The 21,722-nt window shown below is 40.8% G+C and overlaps 1 protein-coding gene across 12 annotated transcripts in view; it reads right to left on the reverse strand.

The window, feature by feature from the left end:
• Csp (Cysteine string protein) overlaps nt 1-21,722 on the reverse strand; it is a 338,068-nt gene that overhangs the window by 277,880 nt on the left and 38,466 nt on the right. The gene's annotated exons all lie outside the window — the stretch shown is intronic.

The following is a 21,722-nucleotide window of genomic DNA, read 5'->3' on the forward strand; positions in this document are numbered from 1 at the left end:
AAAATAGGGTCGAGAATAAACAATGCAGACATTCTTGGCACTAAAATAACATCCTCTGTTCATTAGTCATGTCTCCAGGCCCCTCTTACGTAACTCTTGCTTTCTATTTTTGTTTTTTTCACACAAAAAATAGAAGACTTACTGTTATGCAGACTACTGCATTATTGTAAAAATGGTATAAATAATATCAGTGCACTAGTGAAAGAATATCAGACTCCCAGTTGACGTGTATTGGACGTGTGGTGTGATTTGCTTGCTCTTGAACATTGGTAAAAATCGAACATTTCTGCTACTTTGAGCTCAATTTGAATTCAAGGTGAAACTAATCAAAATCATCTCTATTACTGTAATATGTTTTCCATTCTATCAAATGAGACCAAGAAAACGAAAATACAACCATAAATACTATACGAAAATACACATCAAAGTCAACGTTTTAATCCAAAAAGTTTTTTTTTTCTCATTATGCACTGCATGCTGCAGGATATTTTTTATACGGTGCACACTGACCACACAGACCCATTCTCTCACATGTGGGCCTACCAGCTTTCTCCTGCTCAATTTGAAGCCACTAGAATTATTGTGTAGTATATATATACAGTGGACCCCCGGTTTACGATATTTCATTCCAGAAGTATGTTCAGGTGCCAGTACTGACCGAATTTGTTCCCATAAGGAATATTGTGAATTAGATTAGTCCATTTCAGACCCCCAAACATACACATACAAACGCACTTACATAAATACACTTACATAATTGGTTGCATTGGGAGTTGATCGTAAACCGGGGGTCCACTGTATACGTCCGAAACGCTGGCTCATAAGACGTATACATACAGCCAAAACAGTCAAAGGGTTAAATTAAGTCTGCCCATAATGCCTAGGCATGATAGTGACTCTCTTTGCACTGCAACTCATTATTGTAAAATCATAATATCAATGTAATCTTGCAAGGAAATAAAATTTGTTTGTTTTGTTTGAGGATTAAAATTTACTTCTGCAGATTTAATCTCTATAGCATATGCCTACTGGAACATGATATAATAGTAAACAATTTGGTTTTCCAAACAGAAATTTAAAAACCTATATAGTTAAACAAATAGAAGAAAAATGACTGAAGAAGTAAAATGGTACAGATAGGAACTAGTGGATCTATTGAAATGGTTCTGCACCACAGCCCACACGATGAACTGCAGGTATTCTGGTGGCACAAATATGGTATTTTGTTACAAGTTATACTTTTAATATGACAGGCCATCATCCTAATCAAAATCAGCAGACTATTATGGCTTAGACAGTCAGATGTTTGACTGACATTTGAATGAAATAGCGATTATGTGACTGTGTACTGAATCAGTGGGTCACCATTTCCTAAATTTATCATCAGTATGGTATGTTGCAATATTTTTTTTTTTTTACTGATCAATCTAACCTAACTAAATCAAACTTAAATAATAAAAATTGCGAAAATCTCAAAATATACAAGAAATATACGTACTTAAAATAGTATAGGACAGTTCATTTGTGAGAACACTACAAATAAAATTAGTGCATCAATTCTTCAAAATTATTGCATAAACATTAGTAGGAATTTACAGCAATATGTTTCAACCCAACACTGTTTTGTTGTGATTTACGAAATGTTAACACTGCTTCACTGGCACACACTCCCCATGACATCACGAGAAAATATACAGAACAAGCATTGCAATAACCAGCCCAGTTTCACAACAATAGTGAAACTTACGTATATTTTTTGTTTATTTATGGTTAAATTTACATTATTACTGCGTGTTGTGTGTGTTTATAAAAAAGAGGAATATACAACTAGCTTTATAAAGAAATCCAAATACTTTTCCTCTGAAGCCTTTTTATCTACTCGACTTCTGAGGCAATAGGTCCCCTACAATTTGCCCATACCTTTGAAGAGAATCGAGAGTTTCACTACTCTCGGAGCCCGGCCATGGGCCAGGCTCATCTGGTGCTTGCCTGGTCAACCAGGCCGTTGCTGCTGCAGGCGTGCTGCCCCACGTATCAATCACAGCCTGGATGATCTGGTGCCTGGTGAAAATACTTGTCCAGTTTCCTCTTGAAGGCTTCTACACTTGCTCCAACTGTTTCTGATATCTTCTGGTAAGACGATGAATAGTCTGGGACCCCGAATGTTGATACAGTGTTCCCTTATTGTCCCCACTGCACCCCTGCTCCTCACTGGGTTTGTTTTGCACTTCCTCCCATATCTCTCCCTCTAATATGCTGTTATGGCAGTGTGCAGATTTAGGACCAGGCCCTTGAGTACTTTCCAGGTGTATATTAACATATATCTCTCTCTCCTCTGCTCCATCGAGTAAGTGTTCAAGACTTGAAGGTGTTCCAGTAATTTCAGTGCTTTACTGGCTCAATGCGAGCCATAAACCATCTCTGTATTTATTCCAGCTCTGATACTTCTCCTGCTTTGAATGGGGCAGTCAGCAATGAGCAATATTCTAAATGATGGAGCACTAGCATTGGCATTATTTCCCTTGTTTTGAAAGTTCAATACCCACCCCGTCATCCTCCTGGCTGTTGTGATCTTTGTCTTGTTATGGTCTTTAAAAAAGAGGACAGCTGACGTAATTATTCCCAGGTCTTTTACATGTTCCTTTCGTTCTATCTGGTGACCCTCTTGAGCTTTGTATATAGTGTTCCTTTTGAGTTTTTCATTCTTTCCACCCCTAAGCACCTGGAACTTATCACCAATGAATGTCATGTTGTTCTCCACTGCCCACTGGAAAACCCTGCTTATATTTTCCTGTAATTTTTAAGCATCCTCTACCATAGTGAATTTTATGCTTAATTTAGTGTCATCTGCAAATGATACAAAACTGTAACGGGTGTTTTTATCTATGTCTGCTATGAGGATGAGAAACAGCAGATGTGCCAGGACACTGCCTTGGGGCACTGAGCTTTTTACCGCGCTGATGCTGGATCTTGCTCTGTTTACTACAACTTTTTGTGTTGTGTGTTAGGACACACAAAATCTATCTGCCTACCTTCCCTGTAATGGTTATGGCTCTCATTTTGTGCACTATCACTCCATGACCGCATTTGTCAAACGCCCTTGCAAAATCTGTGTAAATCACATCTGCGTTTTGGTCATCTTCCAATGCCTCTGTAATTCTGTCACAATGATTCAGCAGCTGTTACAGGCATGATCGTCCTGCTCTAAAACAATGATGGTTCATGTTATGCTGGTCTCTGAAATTTGTAATCTGCCATCTCGTCAATCTTCTGAAGATTTTCAACTTGCGAGAAGTTAGGGCTACTTGTTTGTAATTTTTAGCTAGTGCTCTACTACCTCCCTTATGCAAAGGAGCTATGTCTGCACTCCTCAAGGCCTCCAGTATCTCACCTAGTTCTAAGCTCTTTCTCCAAAGAATACTAAGGGCTCATGCTAGTGGTATTTTGCACTTCTTTATAAATAGGGCATTCCATGAATCTGCTCCAGGTGCTGAGTGGGCATGTTATCCATTTCTTTTCCAAAATCTATGGGATTTGTACTAATGTCAGTTAGTTGGTTTGCACAGCCTTCTGCTGGAGTGAAATGTTTCTGCATTTTCTACCTTGATGTCATTTAGTGAGTTGCTGAACATCGACTCATATTGTTCTTTTAGGATTTCACTCATTTCCTGATCATCATCAGTATACAAATCTCCTCCCAATACTGGTCCAATTCTTAGCTTGGAATTTGAATACGAACAGAAATATTTTGGGTTTCTTGCAATATCCTGTATGACCCTTTGTTTTCTTTGTACTTCTGTTAGGTATGACATCCTAAGTTTTTGCTCTAATTCAGTGATCCCTCGGCTAAGACTATCTTTCCTCTGCTGCAGCATGTGTGTGTGTTCAAGAAATTCAGTAATCCATTTTCTTCTTCTGTACCATCTCCTACGCATTCACTCTATATCTGATCTTCTGGGTTTTTCTCAATAGTACGTGCTTTATACATACCTTGTATGCTTCTATATTCAGCTTCTATAGGCAATGGTGAGGATTTAGGGTGCTCATGTCTGATTCCCAGGATATGTCTGATAGCTCTTGGTCTATTTTTTTTCCAGTCAATGAAACTTACTGAACATCCTATCTCAAACATTAGTGATGCAGTTCCCTAACCTTGAGTTAATACTCGTTTGAACTTCTATGATGTTGTGATCAGAGTACGGTGGAACCTCGGCTTACGAATTTATTCCATTCCATGACCTCATTCGTATCCCGATTTGTTCGTATGCTGAGTCAATTTTCCTCATTTAAATTAATTGAAATGGTATTAATCCATTCCAGCGGAATTCCTGTTCTTAGGAGGCACGACAAAGTACCTCAATATGATGCTAATATCAACTCTACGACTTATTTATATATCACAATTCATCTAACTTCGCCATCACTCAAAGAATGCACAACAGGTGCATCATTGTCAGTGTTCAGCATTTCTTCAATGTCAGCTTCCTATAACTCCATTAGCACACAAGTCAAGATGAGTAAATAGAACTGTCAATGCTTATTGCTTGGGTATGTTAGTGGGTTGAATCTGTGAAGGACCTGCCTGGTATGGGCCAACAGACCTGCTGCAGTGTTCCTCCTTTTTTATGTTCTTATGTTGATGAGTGGAACAATCTGCCTAGTATGGTTATTGAGGCTGAAACCTTGGGTAGTTTCAAACTTGTGTTGGATAAATACACAAGTGAGAAGGGTTGGATGTGAGTGGGACCTGCACATGAGTAAGTAGAATTATCAAAGCTTATTGCTTGGGTAGCATTGAAAATTGAGTTGGGCAAATATTCTGTTAGTAGGATGGATTGTGAAGGACCTGCCTAGTACGGGCCAACAGGCCTGCTGCAGTGTATTATTATTAGTAGTACATATGTAATAATATTTACACCTACCATCCGACTTACGACCGAGGTCAGTTCCGAAAAACCGGTCGTAAGTCGAAATGGTCGTAAGTCGAACTTTACTACTGAATATCAACAAAACATTTTTGTAATGACTATTTTATTGTTTTATTTTGGTATTTCATGTTTTACTTTACTTTTTATGCTGTTAGTACTGTATTTTATACTGTAAGGTTTAGGATAAACACTGTATACAACACAAATAGTTGTTTATTTCCCAGAAATTTGGCATAAAAAACACGGTCATAAGTCGAGTGGCCGTAAGTCGAGCAGGTTGTAAGTCGGATGGTAGATGTATATTATTATTATTATTATTATTAATTTAGGGAAGTGGAGCACAGACTCAGTTCCCTTGATCAAGAGCCCCTCACCAAGGAACCTCCCTTGAGGGTAAAGTTCGCATCCTGAAATTTTTTTTCGTATCCAGAAGCAAAAAATCGATCGAGTGACTGTTCGTATCCTGAAAAATTCACATGGTGGGGAATTCATAAGCTGAGGTTCCACTGTGCGTATATTGTTTTTGTAACTTATGACTCTTAATTAGTTCCTCATTTGTGAATATCAAATCCAGGGTATTTTCATTTCAAGTGGGATCAATTATCTGTTGGTTCAATGAGTACTTTTCACAAAGCCTCATTAATTCCCTGGTATGTGCCTGTTGAGCCAGGGTGCTTCCCGGAGACATTTCTGGTTTAACATTTCATTGCGCCATCTTCCATTTCACATGTAGGAGATTAAAATATCCAACAAGTAAAATAGCTTGGGATTTTCTAGCCTATCCAGAGAGCTATTTATCTTCCTTAACTGATTTGTGAATTCCTCAGCAGCTGCTGATGGTGCTTTATTTACTAAGATAATTACCAAATTCCTGCTCTCAACTTTAATGCCTAGGATTTCTACTACATCATTTGTAAAATTCAGCACTTCCGTGCAAAAGAAAGCATTTTTTACATAGTCTCAGACTCCTCCCTGTGACCTTTTAATTCTATCACATCTATACATGTTACAGTTTTCTATCTTTATCTCTCCGTCCAAAGCGTCCCTCTTGTGTGTTTCTGTAAATGCTCCAAACATGGCATTCCCTTCTGATAGGAGACCACAGACATAACTATCATTTTTATTTGATTTCAAACCCTGAATGTATTTGCAAATATGAAGCAGGAATTACAATTTGGGGTGCTTTGTTTTGGTGAAGACACTTGTCCAGTTTCCTCTTGCAGACTTCTACATTTGTCACAGCAGCATTTCCGATATCTTCTGGTAAGATGTTTAGTTTGGATCCACAGATGTTGATACAGCATTCTCTTATTGTATCCACAGTGCCCTTGCTCTTCACTGAATTTATTTTGCACTTCCTCCCATATCTCTCACTCCAGTGTTATGGCAGTGTGCAGATTTGGGACAAGGCCCTCAAGTACTTTCCAGGAACAGATTATCATTATTATTACTCCCATTCTCTCTCTCTCTCTTTTTTTTTTTTTTTTTTTTTTTACACAGGGTTCGACAAGGTTAGGTTAACCCTTTGAATGTTTATGCCGTATAAATACATCTTACGAGCCAATGTTTCTGACGTATTTATACGCACAAATTCTAGCGGCTTCAAATCAAGCAGGAAAGGCCTGGTAGGCCTACATGAGAGAGAATGGGTCTCAGTGGTCGGTGTGCAGCCTGTGAAAAAAAATCTGGGACCCAGCGGTGCATTGTGGGAACGCTATCTTGTTAGTCCATTTTCACCATGCCTCTCGGTAAGAAGTTCCTCACTCCTTGGCGGACTGGAGGTCATTTGTTCCCAAGTGATAGCACTAACAGCGATGAAAATGTCAGTGACAGTGAATTCCAGGGTTTTGAAGTGAGTGTTACCGGAAAAAGTGCCCAGGATAACGTAATTAGTGATGAAAACCCAGATGACCCACAACCTTCCACCTCTGGTGCTGGGCCGGCTTGCTCACGTTCACGTTCGCCTGTACCAGGACGAAAGAGGAAACTATTTGGTCATGTACAACACCCAGATGTTAGCAGTGAATGTGATAGTGATTTCAAGGTCATTGAAAGCAGTTGTAGTGACAGTGAGGGTGAATATTCCCCAGTGAAGCGGCAGTATGTACGACATAGCATGCGGTCTGGTAGAGTTTCATATGTTGTTCCAAGGGGAAGGAGAAACTCTGGGAGCACATCCCGTGGTCCTACACCACGACCTGATAGTGAAGATGACGATATTGTTACGATGGGTATGAATGATGCGAGTGAGGGAGCAGGCAGTGGTGGTGATAGTGAGGGTGGCACGGCCCACGTGGCACCATCAGCGGGCCACGCTACTACCCACGTTGCTGACTCTGCACAACAACCAGCCTCACCCGACCCCACACTCCCACAACCTGCACAACCACAACCACGGTACAATATCCAGAACCCACCAGCAGACCGCATCTGGGATTGGCAGGACGGTGACAAGTTTGTTACCAGTCCCCATGACTTTGATGAAACACAAAGTGGAATAAAGCCATCATGTCCACTTGGGAACAATGCTAGTGAACTGGACTGCTTTGAGTTATTCTTCGATGAACCCCTGATGGACATCATTGTCAGGGAAACAAACACATACTATGATTACACCATGGCAAATACAATTCTCCCATCAAAATCACGGCTACACAAGTGGAAGGAGACAACTGTGGCAGAGATGTACCTGTTTTTTGCCACAATAATGCTTATGCCACATGTGTATAAGCACACTGTCACCACATACTGGGCAACAGAACGCCTGATTTCAACTCCAGGTTTTAGTGACATTATAGGTGTCAATCGTTTCCTGATACTGTTACGTATGTTACACTTTCCAGACAAAACCAGTCCTGACAGAACCGACAGGTTATATAAGATCAGAAATGTGTTTATGTACCTGAAACAAAAGTGCTGCATGTATTTTTATCCCTTCACGAAGCTTGTTACTGATGAATCCTTGATTTTATTCAAAGGAAGACTCTTATTCAAGCAATATATACCAAGCAAGAGGAAACGCTTTGGTATAAAGCTATTTGTACTGTGTGATTGCAGAAGTGGTCTAGTTTTGGATATCATTGTGTACACTGGCAGTAATACTTTGAGAGATACCATGAAGTTATTGGGTATCTCTGGTGATGTGGTTCGAACAATGATGGAACCATATCTTGGTAAGAGGCATATGTTATTTACTGATAACTGGTACACAAGCCCCTTACTCAGTGATTTCTTGCAAGTGAACTTGACAGACGTGTGTGGCACAGTGCGTGGTAATCGTAAACATATGCCAAGGTTCGACGCTGGCACTCGCAGAGGTGAGGTGCAAGCCTTTGCTGCCAATGACATCATGGCATTTCGGTGGCATGACAAAAGTGATGTCACATTGTTGACATCAGCTCACCGAAACGAAATGGCACACAGTGGCAGGCACAACACACACACCAATGAACCCATTCTAAAGCCTGCAGCTGTCATGGACTACAACCTCAATATGCGCTTAGTGGACAAATGTGACATGCAGATTATAAGTGGTATATAAAACTTTTTTTCCATCTTGTTGATATTTCTATGCTAAATGCTTATAACATATACAAGTTGAAGACCAACAAAACACCAAAATATGGTGAATTTTGTTTGTCAGTAAACAGACAAATAATTGCAACGTACCAAGGAGCAACACCTGCAATAGACCAGCGCCCACGAAATTACCAACACACGTCATCTCGTTTCAGGCCTGGTGATCACTACCCCATACAACTGCCTCCTACTACTGCCAAGAAAAATGCTCAGAAGAGGTGTTAGCATTGTGTATACATAGTGTTATAGTGTATACTACAGTGGCTCCCTAGTATATAGATGATAAAGGCTAAAATATCATTTGAAAACAGGTGAATTTGTAAATGAAGTGATAAGCCTATAGAGGCAGGTGCCAGAAGCCGCCAGAAACTTACCACAGGTCAGCTGTTTTTAATAATATTCCTGGCCTGCTAGTGTACTCGCATATAATCTAGTGATACCAGTGAATAGCAGAATACAGTGCTGTAGTAGCAACTAACCAGTATTATAATGGTACTTAGTGGAGTGGAGTGACTTTCATTAGTTTCTTTTTCTTGAAATACCAGACGTTACTGTGAATTTCATATAACCTGTAGTTACCAGCGGTCGCAATATACACAACAAGAAGCAATTATTACTACAGAAAAAGCGTCCCTCCTCCAAAATTTCCACCAGTCAACTATAGTGATAATATAGCATTTATTGTGGTGGAGGCCAAAAAGAAAAACTAGGAAAGCTAGATACAGCGATTGATAAACAAGGGTTGAGGCTCGACCGTTCGTCACTGTAGGAGTTGCCAGCAGTCACCGGTTTCTTCAACACGCAAGTTATACTTTTGTATCAATCAAATAACATATTACTCGGGTAGAATTTTCCAGTAGATCCTTCATGTGTTAGCCCAAATCACCGACCAGTATGTTTTAAATAAGTGACCCACTTATCAGATCAGACTGGCTCCGAACCCTCCACTGGACCGAACCCTCGACTGGTCGAACCCTCGGCCGGTTTCAAAAGGATTCGTTGGAAAATAAAGCAGACTGTAAACGGATGGGGTTGTAGGCGCTCTTATAAACACAAACAATAAATATAAAACAAACTCCAGGAGCGTACTCCGGTAAGCTGTCCTGATATAAAAGTACAGTTAGAAATAGAAATACAGATAGCTAGAGCTTTACTTAAAGAAGTTATTAATAGAGTATTCAAGAGGTGCTAGTAGAATTACAGTAAATCAACCATTCAAATCATTATGAAGCTGTGTGTAGTCTGCAATAAATTAAACAAACGGGCTTCCACATGGATAAATTGTCATTTTTGTGGAAATTGGTGTCACGCCCCTTGTGCAGATATCCAAGAACTAGCTACAAGCAGTATTAAAACAGGGAAGTGTTTTTGGGTATGCCCAAAGGAGATAAATCTGTGGACTAAAATCACAAGGGTATTAAAAGAGGATAACATCAAAGCTGCTTTCATAGACAACCTGGAAGCTTTCTACAACAGATGGGAACATAAAAAGTCTGGGCTGAATGGTACTGCCCTTGATACTGGCCATGTAGTCAGAAACTGTAAGGCTGGAGGTGATGTCCTGGTAGTCAGTAAATGTGGGGCTGATAGTGCTGTCCTGGGAGACAGTAATGGTGAAGCTGGAGGTGCTGTCCTGAGAGACAGTAATGGTGAAGCTGGAGGTGCTGTCCTGGGAGACAGTAATGGTGAAGCTGGAGGTGCTGTCCTGGGAGACAGAAATGGTGAAGCTGGAGGTGCTGTCCTGGGAGACAGTAATGGTGAAGCTGGAGATGCTGTCCTGGGAGACAGTAATGGTGAAGCTAAAGGTGCTGTCCTGGGAGACAGTAATGGTGAAGCTGGAGATTTTGTCCAGGTAGTCGGGAATTATACGCAGGAAGGAATGCATATAAATGACCTCAAAAGGGGACAGGAGCCGTAGTGGGGAAACAAGTGTAGTCAAAGATAAGATAAAACCAATATTGCAAACAAGAAATACCACAGTAAATAGCAAACAAGAGGACTCCACTAGCAATAGTGAGGATATATTACCAAAAACAACTGGTGGGAGCTCCATTGTTGGTGCTAGGGAAGATAGGAATAAGACAGGTAAACATGCACCAACAGGGAATACAGTCACAGAAACCCAAGGCAAACAGAAACCAAGCCTGTGCACATACTATGCACTTGGTATCTGCAGACATGGGAAATCTGGAAAAACAGATGGGACGTGCAACTATGACCACCCTAGAAAATGCCGTGCCCATATGACAACAGGAAAATGCAAACTCCCTTCCTGTAAGCTTTTTTCACCCTGAAATGTGTACCTCTTCAGTACAGGAAAGACTGTGCTATAACTTAAATTGCCAGGCACACCATCTAAAGGGGACAAGAAGATACAAAACATCCAGGCCATGGGAAAACCTGGGTAGCCACAGCCACTCAAGAGGGAGAGGTTTTTTAGTTCCAGGAAGAAAAAAAAACTGGCAGGAAATGGCAGAAATTGTACACCAAATCCAGTCATTCCTGGAGTGGAACCACAGTCGATGGCCTCCACTCCAAACCAACAGATACAGATACTAATGCCGGAAAAAAAATCCCCCCCCAGTACCAACAATACCACCAGGGCATAAAGAGCGACATCGGCAAGTTTGCCGATGACACCAAAATAGGCCGTCGAATTCACTCTGACGAGGACATTCGTGCACTCCAGGAAGATTTGAATAGACTGATGCAGTGGTCGGAGAAGTGGCAGATGCAGTTTAATATAGACAAATGCAAAGTTCTAAATGTTGGACAGGACAATAACCATGCCACATATAAACTAAATAATGTAGATCTTAATATTACGGATTGCGAAAAAGATTTAGGAGTTCTGGTTAGCAGTAATCTGAAACCAAGACAACAGTGCATAAGTGTTCGCAATAAAGCTAATAGAATCCTTGGCTTCATATCAAGAAGCATAAATAATAGGAGTCCTCAGGTTGTTCTTCAACTCTATACATCCTTGGTTAGGCCTCATTTAGATTATGCTGCACAGTTTTGGTCACCGTATTACAGAATGGATATAAATTCTCTGGAAAATGTACAAAGGAGGATGACAAAGTTGATCCCATGCATCAGAAACCTTCCCTATGAGGATAGACTAAGGGCCCTGAAACTGCACTCTCTAGAAAGACGTAGAATTAGGGGGGATATGATTGAGGTGTATAAATGGAAGACAGGAATAAATAAAGGGGATGTAAATAGTGTGCTGAAAATATCTAGCCTAGACAGGACTCGCAGCAATGGTTTTAAGTTGGAAAAATTCAGATTCAGGAAGGATATAGGAAAGTACTGGTTTGGTAATAGAGTTGTGGATGAGTGGAACAAACTCCCAAGTACCGTTATAGAGGCTAGAACGTTGTGTAGCTTTAAAAATAGGTTGGATAAATACATGAGTGGATGTGGGTGGGTGTGAGTTAGACCTGATAGCTTGTGCTACCAGGTCGGTTGCCGTGTTCCTCCCTTAAGTCAATGTGACCTGACCTGACTAGGTTGGGTGCATTGGCTTAAGCCGGTAGGAGACTTGGACCTGCCTCGCATGGGCCAGTAGGCCTTCTGCAGTGTTCCTTCGTTCTTATGTTCTTATGTTCAGTCTGATGACATTCTTCTTTGCAAATATACAGGGTCTAAAGCCAGCAACAAACAACAAAATACCTTTCATCCGTGGACTGCTTGCAGAGGCAAAGGCAATGTTTGCGGCTTTCACTGAGACCCACATAAAGGATCACTTAGACAACGAAATATGGATCCCAGGTTACAACCTATACAGATGTGACAGAGTGAACAGGCAAAAGGGGGGGGTTGGCCTGTACATTGCAGAGTCACTTGTTTGCACAGAACTGCTTAATGCCTCAAATGATGTAGTGGAAGTTTTAGCAGTAAAGGTCGAGAACCAAAACCTAGTCATTGTGGTAGTCTACAAGCCTCTGGATGCAACATCCCAGCAATTCCAGGAACAGCTGTTAAAAATTGACCACTGTCTGGAAAATCTTCCAGCTCCTGCACCCAACATCTTGCTCCTGGGGGATTTCAACTTAAGGCACCTAAAATGGAGGAATATAGCAAATAATATTGTTGCAGTAATAACACCAGGAGGCAGCTCTGATGAAAACTCACACTCACACGAGCTTTTAAATCTCTGCACAAAATTCAATTTAAACCAGCAAATAATAGAGCCAACTAGAATGGAGAATACACTAGACCTCATCTTCACTAACAATGATGATCTGATAAGAAATGTCACCATATCAAAAACAATATACTCAGATCACAACATAATTGAGGTTCAGACATGTATGCGCAGAGCCCCAGACCGACAAAATGAGATTAGTCACGAGGGAGCATTCACCAAATTCAACTTCAATAACAAAAACATAAAGTGGGACCAAGTAAACCAAGTCCTAACCGATATAAGCTGGGAAGATATACTAAGCAACACAGACCCCAACTTATGCCTAGAACAGATTAACTTGGTGGCACTCGATGTATGCACAAGACTTATTCCTCTAAGAAAAAGGAGGAGTAGATGTAAAATAGAAAGAGACAGGCGCTCCCTTTACAGGCGACGGAAAAGAATAACAGAGCGGCTAAAAGAGGTCAATCTATCTGAAATGTGTAGGGAGACACTGGTCAGAGAAATAGCAAACATCGAACTTAAGCTAAAGGAATCTTATAAGAGTCAGGAATCGCGGGAAGAACTAAAAGCCATAAATGAAATCGAAAGAAACCCAAAGTATTTCTTCTCCTATGCCAAATCAAAGTCGAGAACAACGTCCAGTATTGGGCCCTTACTTAAACAAGATGGGTCCTACACAGATGACAGCAAGGAAATGAGTGAGCTACTCAAGTCCCAATATGACTCAGTTTTTAGCAAGCCACTAACCAGACTGAGAGTCGAAGATCAAAATGAATTTTTTATGAGAGAGCCACAGAATTTGGTTAACACAAGCCTATCTGATGTTATCCTGACGCCAAATGACTTCGAACAGGCGATAAATGACATGCCCATGCACTCTGCCCCAGGGCCAGACTCATGGAACTCCGTGTTCATCAAGAACTGCAAGAAGCCCCTATCACGAGCCTTTACCATCCTATGGAGAGGGAGCATGGACACGGGGGTCGTCCCACAGTTACTAAAAACAACAGACATAGCCCCACTCCACAAAGGGGGCAGTAAAGCAACAGCAAAGAACTACAGACCGATAGCACTAACATCCCATATCATAAAAATCTTTGAAAGGGTCCTAAGAAGCAAGATCACCACCCATCTAGAAACCCATCAGTTACACAACCCAGGGCAACATGGGTTTAGAACAGGTCGCTCCTGTCTGTCTCAACTATTGGATCACTACGACAAGGTCCTAGATGCACTAGAAGACAAAAAGAATGCAGATGTAATATATACAGACTTTGCAAAAGCCTTCGACAAGTGTGACCATGGCGTAATAGCGCACAAAATGCGTGCTAAAGGAATAACAGGAAAAGTCGGTCGATGGATCTATAATTTCCTCACTAACAGAACACAGAGAGTAGTAGTCAACAGAGTAAAGTCCGAGGCAGCTACGGTGAAAAGCTCTGTTCCACAAGGCACAGTACTCGCTCCCATCTTGTTCCTCATCCTCATATCTGACATAGACAAGGATGTCAGCCACAGCACCATGTCTTCCTTTGCAGATGACACCCGAATCTGCATGACAGTGTCTTCCATTGCAGACACTGCAAGACTCCAGGCGGACATCAACCAAATCTTTCAGTGGGCTGCAGAAAACAATATGAAGTTCAACGATGAGAAATTTCAATTACTCAGATATGGTAAACACGAGGAAATTAAATCTTCATCAGAGTACAAAACAAATTCTGGCCACAAAATAGAGCGAAACACCAACGTCAAAGACCTGGGAGTGATCATGTCGGAGGATCTCACCTTCAAGGACCATAACATTGTATCGATCGCATCTGCTAGAAAAATGACAGGATGAATAATGAGAACCTTCAAAACTGAGGGATGCCAAGCCCATGATGACACTCTTCAGGTCACTTGTTCTATCTAGGCTGGAATATTGCTGCACACTAACAGCACCTTTCAAGGCAGGTGAAATTGCTGACCTAGAAAATGTACAGAGAACCTTCACGGCGCGCATAACGGAGATAAAACACCTCAATTACTGGGAGCGCTTGAGGTTCCTGAACCTGTATTCCCTGGAACGCAGGCGGGAGAGATACATGATTATATACACCTGGAAAATCCTAGAGGGACTAGTACCGAACTTGCACACGAAAATCACTCACTACGAAAGCAAAAGACTTGGCAGACGATGCAACATCCCCCCAATGAAAAGCAGGGGTGTCACTAGCACGTTAAGAGACCATACAATAAGTGTCAGGGGCCCGAGACTGTTCAACTGCCTCCCAGCATACATAAGGGGGATTACCAACAGACCCCTGGCAGTCTTCAAGCTGGCACTGGACAAGCACCTAAAGTCGGTTCCTGATCAGCCGGGCTGTGGCTCGTACGTTGGTTTGCGTGCAGCCAGCAGCAACAGCCTGGTTGATCAGGCTCTGATCCACCAGGAGGCCTGGTCACAGACCAGGCCGCGGGGGCGTTGACCCCCGGAACTCTCTCCAGGTAAACTCCAGGTAATACCACAAAACGCCCACAAACATGCAGAGACACTCGTTTTATGTGTGAGGAGTGTCAAGTGCCCCTCTGCATATACCCATGTTTCAAAGAGTTCCACAAGCTGCAGCAGTTCTAGGAACGTGTTTAGTGACTGTACCTATGTATATATATTATGGAACAATAGTAATAAACATTGTTTTGTATTGTTTGTTTGTGTAAACAAAGTGTATACACAAACTAATAGTGATAAAGTTTGTTCTGTTATTGTGTTGTAAACAATGAGTGTATATTTGAACAATGCACCTTACAATGGTCTCACAGGCCACATAAGTTACTTGGAAAAGAAAAATATTGAAAAATGCAAGAAACCTTTGAATTAGAGTAAATAAAAAATACCGGGTGGGCGGCAGCCACCGCTGTTGCCGTACGCACGTCACTTTCTGCAAACTTTGCGGCTCTATATCTCGGTAAGTACTGATGGCAAAAAAAATTTTTAGGCTTAAAACACTCAGAAAAATATTCCTAACATTTTCATAAGAAAAAATAAATTTTTTTTCGAATATTTAGCGACTTAGAATGACAGTTTCAGAAAGGGGCCTGCGACAGTCAAATGGTTAAGGATCCCTAGCTTCATTGACAAGCTATTTACAAGTTAAAGATTCCGAACTTTATTGACAAGCTAAGAACTGTTATCTATATCAGCTCATTTGAAAGCATTTTTATTGTTACGAGACATACAAGTAGGGAACAGGATGAAGTTAGAGCCATCTGTGGGCCAGCATTTTCATTTGATCAACTATCTCGTTGACATCATAATGCTGTAAGAATGTGTTCCATACTCGAGTCATCCTGGGGATAAATGATCACAGATGAAGTGATGGTCTGTTCTACTCTCTCTCTCTCTCTCTCTAATTCTCTCTCTCATATTCTCATTCTCTCTCTCATATTCTCTCATTCTCTCTCTCTCTCTCATTCTCTCTCTCTCTCATTCTCTCTCTCTCTCATTCTCTCTCTCTCTCATTCACTCTCTCTCTCATTCACTCTCTCATTCACTCTCTCATTCACTCTCTCATTCACTCTCTCATTCACTCTCTCATTCACTCTCTCATTCACTCTCTCATTCACTCTCTCATTCACTCTCTCATTCACTCTCTCACTCTCTCATATTCTCTCTCTCACTCTCTCATTCTCTCTCTCTCATTCCCTCTCTCTTTCTCTCTCTCTCTCATTCACTCTCTCTCTCATTCTCTCTCTCTCTCATTCTCTCTCTCTCTCTCATTCTCTCTCTCTCTCTCTCATTCTCTCTCTCTCATTCTCTCTCTCTCATCCTCTCTCTCATTCTCTCTCATTCTCTCTCTCTCTCTCTCGTTCTCTCTCTCATTCTCTCTCTCATTCTCTCTCTCTCATTCTCTCTCTCTCATCCTCTCTCTCATTCTCTCTCATTCTCTCTCTCTCTCTCTCGTTCTCTCTCTCATTCTCTCTCTCATTCTCTCTCTCATTCTCTCTCTCATTCTCTCTCATTCTCTCTCTCATTCTCTCTCTCATTCTCTCTCTCATTCTCTCTCTCTCTCTCTCATTCTCTCTCTCTCATTCTCTCTCTCTCTCATATTCTCTCTCTCATTCTCTCATATTCTCTCTCATTCTCTCATATTCTCTCTCATTCTCTCTCTCTCTCATTCTCTCGTTCTCTCTCTCATTCTCTCGTTCTCTCTCTCATTCTCTCGTTCTCTCTCTCATTCTCTCGTTCTCTCTCTCATTCTCTCGTTCTCTCTCTCATTCTCTCTCTCATTCTCTCGTTCTCTCTCATTCTCTCGTTCTCTCTCTCTCATTCTCTCTCTCTCTCTCATTCTCTCTCTCATTCTCTCTCTCATTCTCTCATTCTCTAGTGAATATATATTTAGGACTGATTCATTCCTAGTAATTTAATGATTTATTGGCTCTATGAGGACTAAAGCAATCTCTATCCATTCCAGCAGGTGTTTTATAAGTTTTTAATTGGAAGATGAGGTGAATCATAGAATTGATGAGGGAAAAAGAGTGAGTGGTGCACTTAGGAGTCTGTGGAGACAAAGAACTTTGTCCTTGGAGGCAAAGAGGGGAATGTATGAGAGTATAGTTTTACCAACGCTCTTATATGGGTGTGAAGCGTGGGTGATGAATGTTGCAGCGAGGAGAAGGCTGGAGGCAGTGGAGATGTCATGTCTGAGGGCAATGTGTGGTGTGAATATAATGCAGAGAATTCGTAGTTTGGAAGTTAGGAGGAGGTGCGGGATTACCAAAACTGTTGTCCAGAGGGCTGAGGAAGGGTTGTTGAGGTGGTTCGGACATGTAGAGAGAATGGAGCGAAACAGAATGACTTCAAGAGTGTATCAGTCTGTAGTGGAAGGAAGGTGGGGTAGGGGTCGGCCTAGGAAGGGTTGGAGGGAGGGGGTAAAGGAGGTTTTGTGTGCGAGGGGCTTGGACTTCCAGCAGGCATGCGTGAGCGTGTTTGATAGGAGTGAATGGAGACAAATGGTTTTTAATACTTGACGTGCTGTTGGAGTGTGAGCAAAGTAACATTTATGAAGGGATTCAGGGAAACCGGCAGGCCGGACTTGAGTCCTGGAGATGGGAAGTACAGTGCCTGCACTCTGAAGGAGGGGTGTTAATGTTGCAGTTTAAAAACTGTAGTGTAAAGCACCCTTCTGGCAAGACAGTGATGGAGTGAATGATGGTGAAAGTTTTTCTTTTTCGGGCCACCCTGCCTTGGTGGGAATCGGCCAGTGTGATAATAAAAAAATAATAATAATTTAATTTAAAATAAAGAAAACAATATTTGCAGGTTTTCAGGGAATGTTAGGTGACATTGTAAACTGTGAAAGAAAATCAACATAGTAAACTGACTTAATGCAGGGGCTTGTGGCCTGGTTGGCAGCATCCTCAGCTCTCATACACAGACTAGGGATTACTCCCCAAAACAGTTGAAACACTGGGGATATTTCCTTAACACTAGCTGCCCTCTGTTCACCTAAGCATTAGCAGACTGTTGCTGGTTGCAGCCTGGAGGAGATAAGGACCTAATGGAAATATGACCAATAGTTCCCAATGATGCACTGACTTTATTGGGTTATCCTGAGTGGCTAACCTCTAGGTTAGAAATCTAAATAAAATTTTATTTAGATTAAAATAACAGTTTACATTACTGCCATACTAAAGTCAGAGAGAGATTTTGTGTTTAATCTTCCTCTCTTTCAAAGCATAAACCCTTTTCTTTCCTGAAACAGCCCCTGAACTTAAACACAAATTCCCTTAATAACACAAATCATTTTATTCACTCTGATTATCACTCTCTATAATGTCATTAAATCAATTTTATTGTTCTGACATTCACTCCCGAATATTTTAACCCTCTGACTATTTCGGCTAGTGTTTCGGACATACATATACTCAAAATTCTAGAGGCTTCAAATGAAGCAGGAGAAAGCTGGTAGGCCCACATGCGAGAGAATGGGTCTGTGTGGTCAGTGTGCGCTGTATAAAAAAAATCCTGCAGGACGCAGTGTATAATGATAAAAAAAAACTTTTTGGATTAAAACCGACTGAGGTGCATTTTCATATAGTATTTATGGTTGTATACTCATTTTCTTGGTCTCATTTGATAAAATGGAAAACATATTAATTAGTTTCACAATGAAAACTACCTTGAAACTGAGCTCAAAGTAGCAGAAATGTTTGATTTTTGCCAACGTTCAAGGGTAAACAAACACAAGTCATGCGTCCAATACACGTCAACTGGCGAGTAATATTCTTTCAAAAGTGCACTGTTATTATTTATACAATTTTTACAATAATGTAGTAGTTTGCACAACAGTAAATCTTCTATTTTTTGTGTGAATAAAAAATCAAAATAGAAAGCAAGAGTAATATAAGTGGGGCCTGGAGACGTGACTAATGAACAGAGGATATGTCATTTTAGTGCCATGTCTGCATTGTTTATTCTGGACCCTATTTTGAAATTGGCATCTATTTTAATTTGCTTGAAATTGGCTAAATTGCCAATTTCTTACTTTATTGGGTAGTTGAAATCGGTAAATGGGCGGTTTCTTGTACTCAATTGATATGAAACATGGATTTCTAAAGAAATAGCTATTTCTTGTACTCAATTGATATGAAACATGGATTTCTAAAGAAATAGCTATGAGTTTGGTCGACTGGGACAATGGAATTGGCCAAAAATAGGGCTCAAAGTCGGCGAAATCACTGATGTGTATATATTGCCGAGATCACTAAATTCGCGGGAGCATAATTCTGTAAGTTTTCGATCAAATTTCATCCTTTTGGTGTCATTACCATCAGGAAAAGATTATCATTTCATAAGAATTTTTTTTTTTTTTTTTTTCCAAAAATTTTGCAACACCAGGAGACATTTCAGGATTTGGGCTTGCGACAGTCAAAGGGTTAAATTTGAAAAATACAATAATTACGTATTAAGATGTGATGCTATTTGAACCCTTCGAGAAATTTCGAGTGAGGGGGGATATATGAAACAGCCAGGGAGTGACGCTGGGAGGACGCCATTTGTAATTTGTGAGCACTGGTTGTCACGGAAAATTCAGCTAATGACTCAGCATCTTCCAAGCCAAATTGAGGGGCTTTGGCCTGAATTTGTATTAGGAACCCATGTTAATGTCCCCTGCTGAAAAACTGGGACTGGAAATTTGAGGGACCTCAAGAATTACGTGTGGATGGTGGAAGATAAGGGATAGGATCATCACTCGTAGAGAAGTGCACCATTAGTCCTTGTATTTAGATCTCTAGCTGGCCAGTGTAGGGTCTAGGTGTCATTACAGTACTGTGGTGTGACATATGCACAGTAAGTAAATGGTAATTGGTAATATGAATTTCTTTTTGTACCCAGTAAACCTAATCATATACAGTCCACAATTTTAATTTGCCAGAGTAGCTGGTTTTAATATTGTAATTATTAATTTAATGTCAGGTCTAGCTTTTTGTGAGAGTGGTGAAGATGTGGGCATCAAGAGAGTTATACGTAGTTTGGCGACCTACTGTGACTTAAGTCCCACTTATCTCACCCAAATTACTTGCATGTAGTAATTCAGGTAATACCCTGTAAACCTCGTGCAGGTAATTTACTCACATAATAATAATTCACAATATGAATACAGTGGAACTTCAGTTCTTGTCATTAACTCGTTCCAGAAAGTCTGACGAAAACCGAATTCGATAAAAACTGAAGCAATATTTCCCAAAAGAAATAATGTAAATCCAATTGTGTAATCTGTTCCAAACACCCAAAAGTATTAACAAAAAATACATTTTATAGAGAATAACTAGTTTTACATATGGAAAACCATGAGAAATAAATATAAGGGACTAATGAAATGGATAAATGAACATTTAATATCACTTTTACCTTTATTGAAGACTTGTTGGCATATGGAAGACATGAGGAGGGAAAAGGGAGGATAAGAAGTTATTTGTTGGAAGGGGAATCCCCCTCCATAAGAATTTCAGGTATTAAGTTCTTATCGAGGGTTACTTCCCTTCATCTTTTACTGGCACTGGACCCCTGTCGCACAAAAAATCTGTCCAGAGAGGTCTGTTTCTGGCATCTCTAAGATTTGCCTAAAATGGGACAAGCATTGTCATTGAACATGTTGCAGACACGGCTTGCAACAGCTTTGTTAGGGTGATATTTCTCCACAAAACTTTGCAACTCACTCCACTTTGCACTAATGTCCTTAAACACGGAAGAAGGCACATTCTCCTTTCTCTCATCGACGAAAAAAAGTCGTGGAAAACCGAATTCTGCAAAATCCAGGGTAAATGATAACCACTGTACATTATACGTGGGAAGTACTTGAGGGCCTAGTCCCAAATCTGCATACTGCTATAACATACTTGAATAAGAGATATTGGAGGAAGTGTACAATAAACCCAGTGAAAATCAGGGATGCAGAATGCACAGTAAGAGAACACTATCAACATCTGTGGTCCCAGGCTATTTATCATCTTACCAGAAAATATCAAACACTTTCGGAACAAGTGTAGAGGTCTCAAAAGGAAATTAGACAAGTATCTCCACGGTCCACCAAATGTCAAATCAACCACGCTATGATGGATATGTGGACCAGTGGGTCGCCAGCAGCAACAGTCTGGTTAACCAGGTAAGTACCAAACATGCATGACCCAGGGCCGGGCTGCGGGAGTAGGAAAGCTCTCGAAACTCAAAAGGTATCAAAAGGCAACAAGGTTGATACTCTGTAATACATCTTTTGATAAATTAGACACATGTGCAACTCTTGGGTATCTTTATCAAGGAAACGTTTCGCCACACAGTGGCTTCATCAGTCCATACACAGGAGAAACTTGAAGAACAGGAGAATGAGGTAATCAGTCCCTCAACCTTGAGTCGATGTGGTCAGTCCATCAATCTTGAATAGAATGAACATCAAAATGGTATACAATACCGACAGGTTGTTAGGTAAGACACATATGCAACAGTTAGACAACTTTATTCCGAAACGTTTCGCCTACACAGTAGGCTTCTTCAGTCGAATACAGAAAGTAGGCAG

The sequence above is a fragment of the Cherax quadricarinatus genome, chromosome 8 (assembly GCF_038502225.1).
Source record: "Cherax quadricarinatus isolate ZL_2023a chromosome 8, ASM3850222v1, whole genome shotgun sequence".
Lineage (NCBI taxonomy): Eukaryota > Metazoa > Arthropoda > Malacostraca > Decapoda > Parastacidae > Cherax > Cherax quadricarinatus.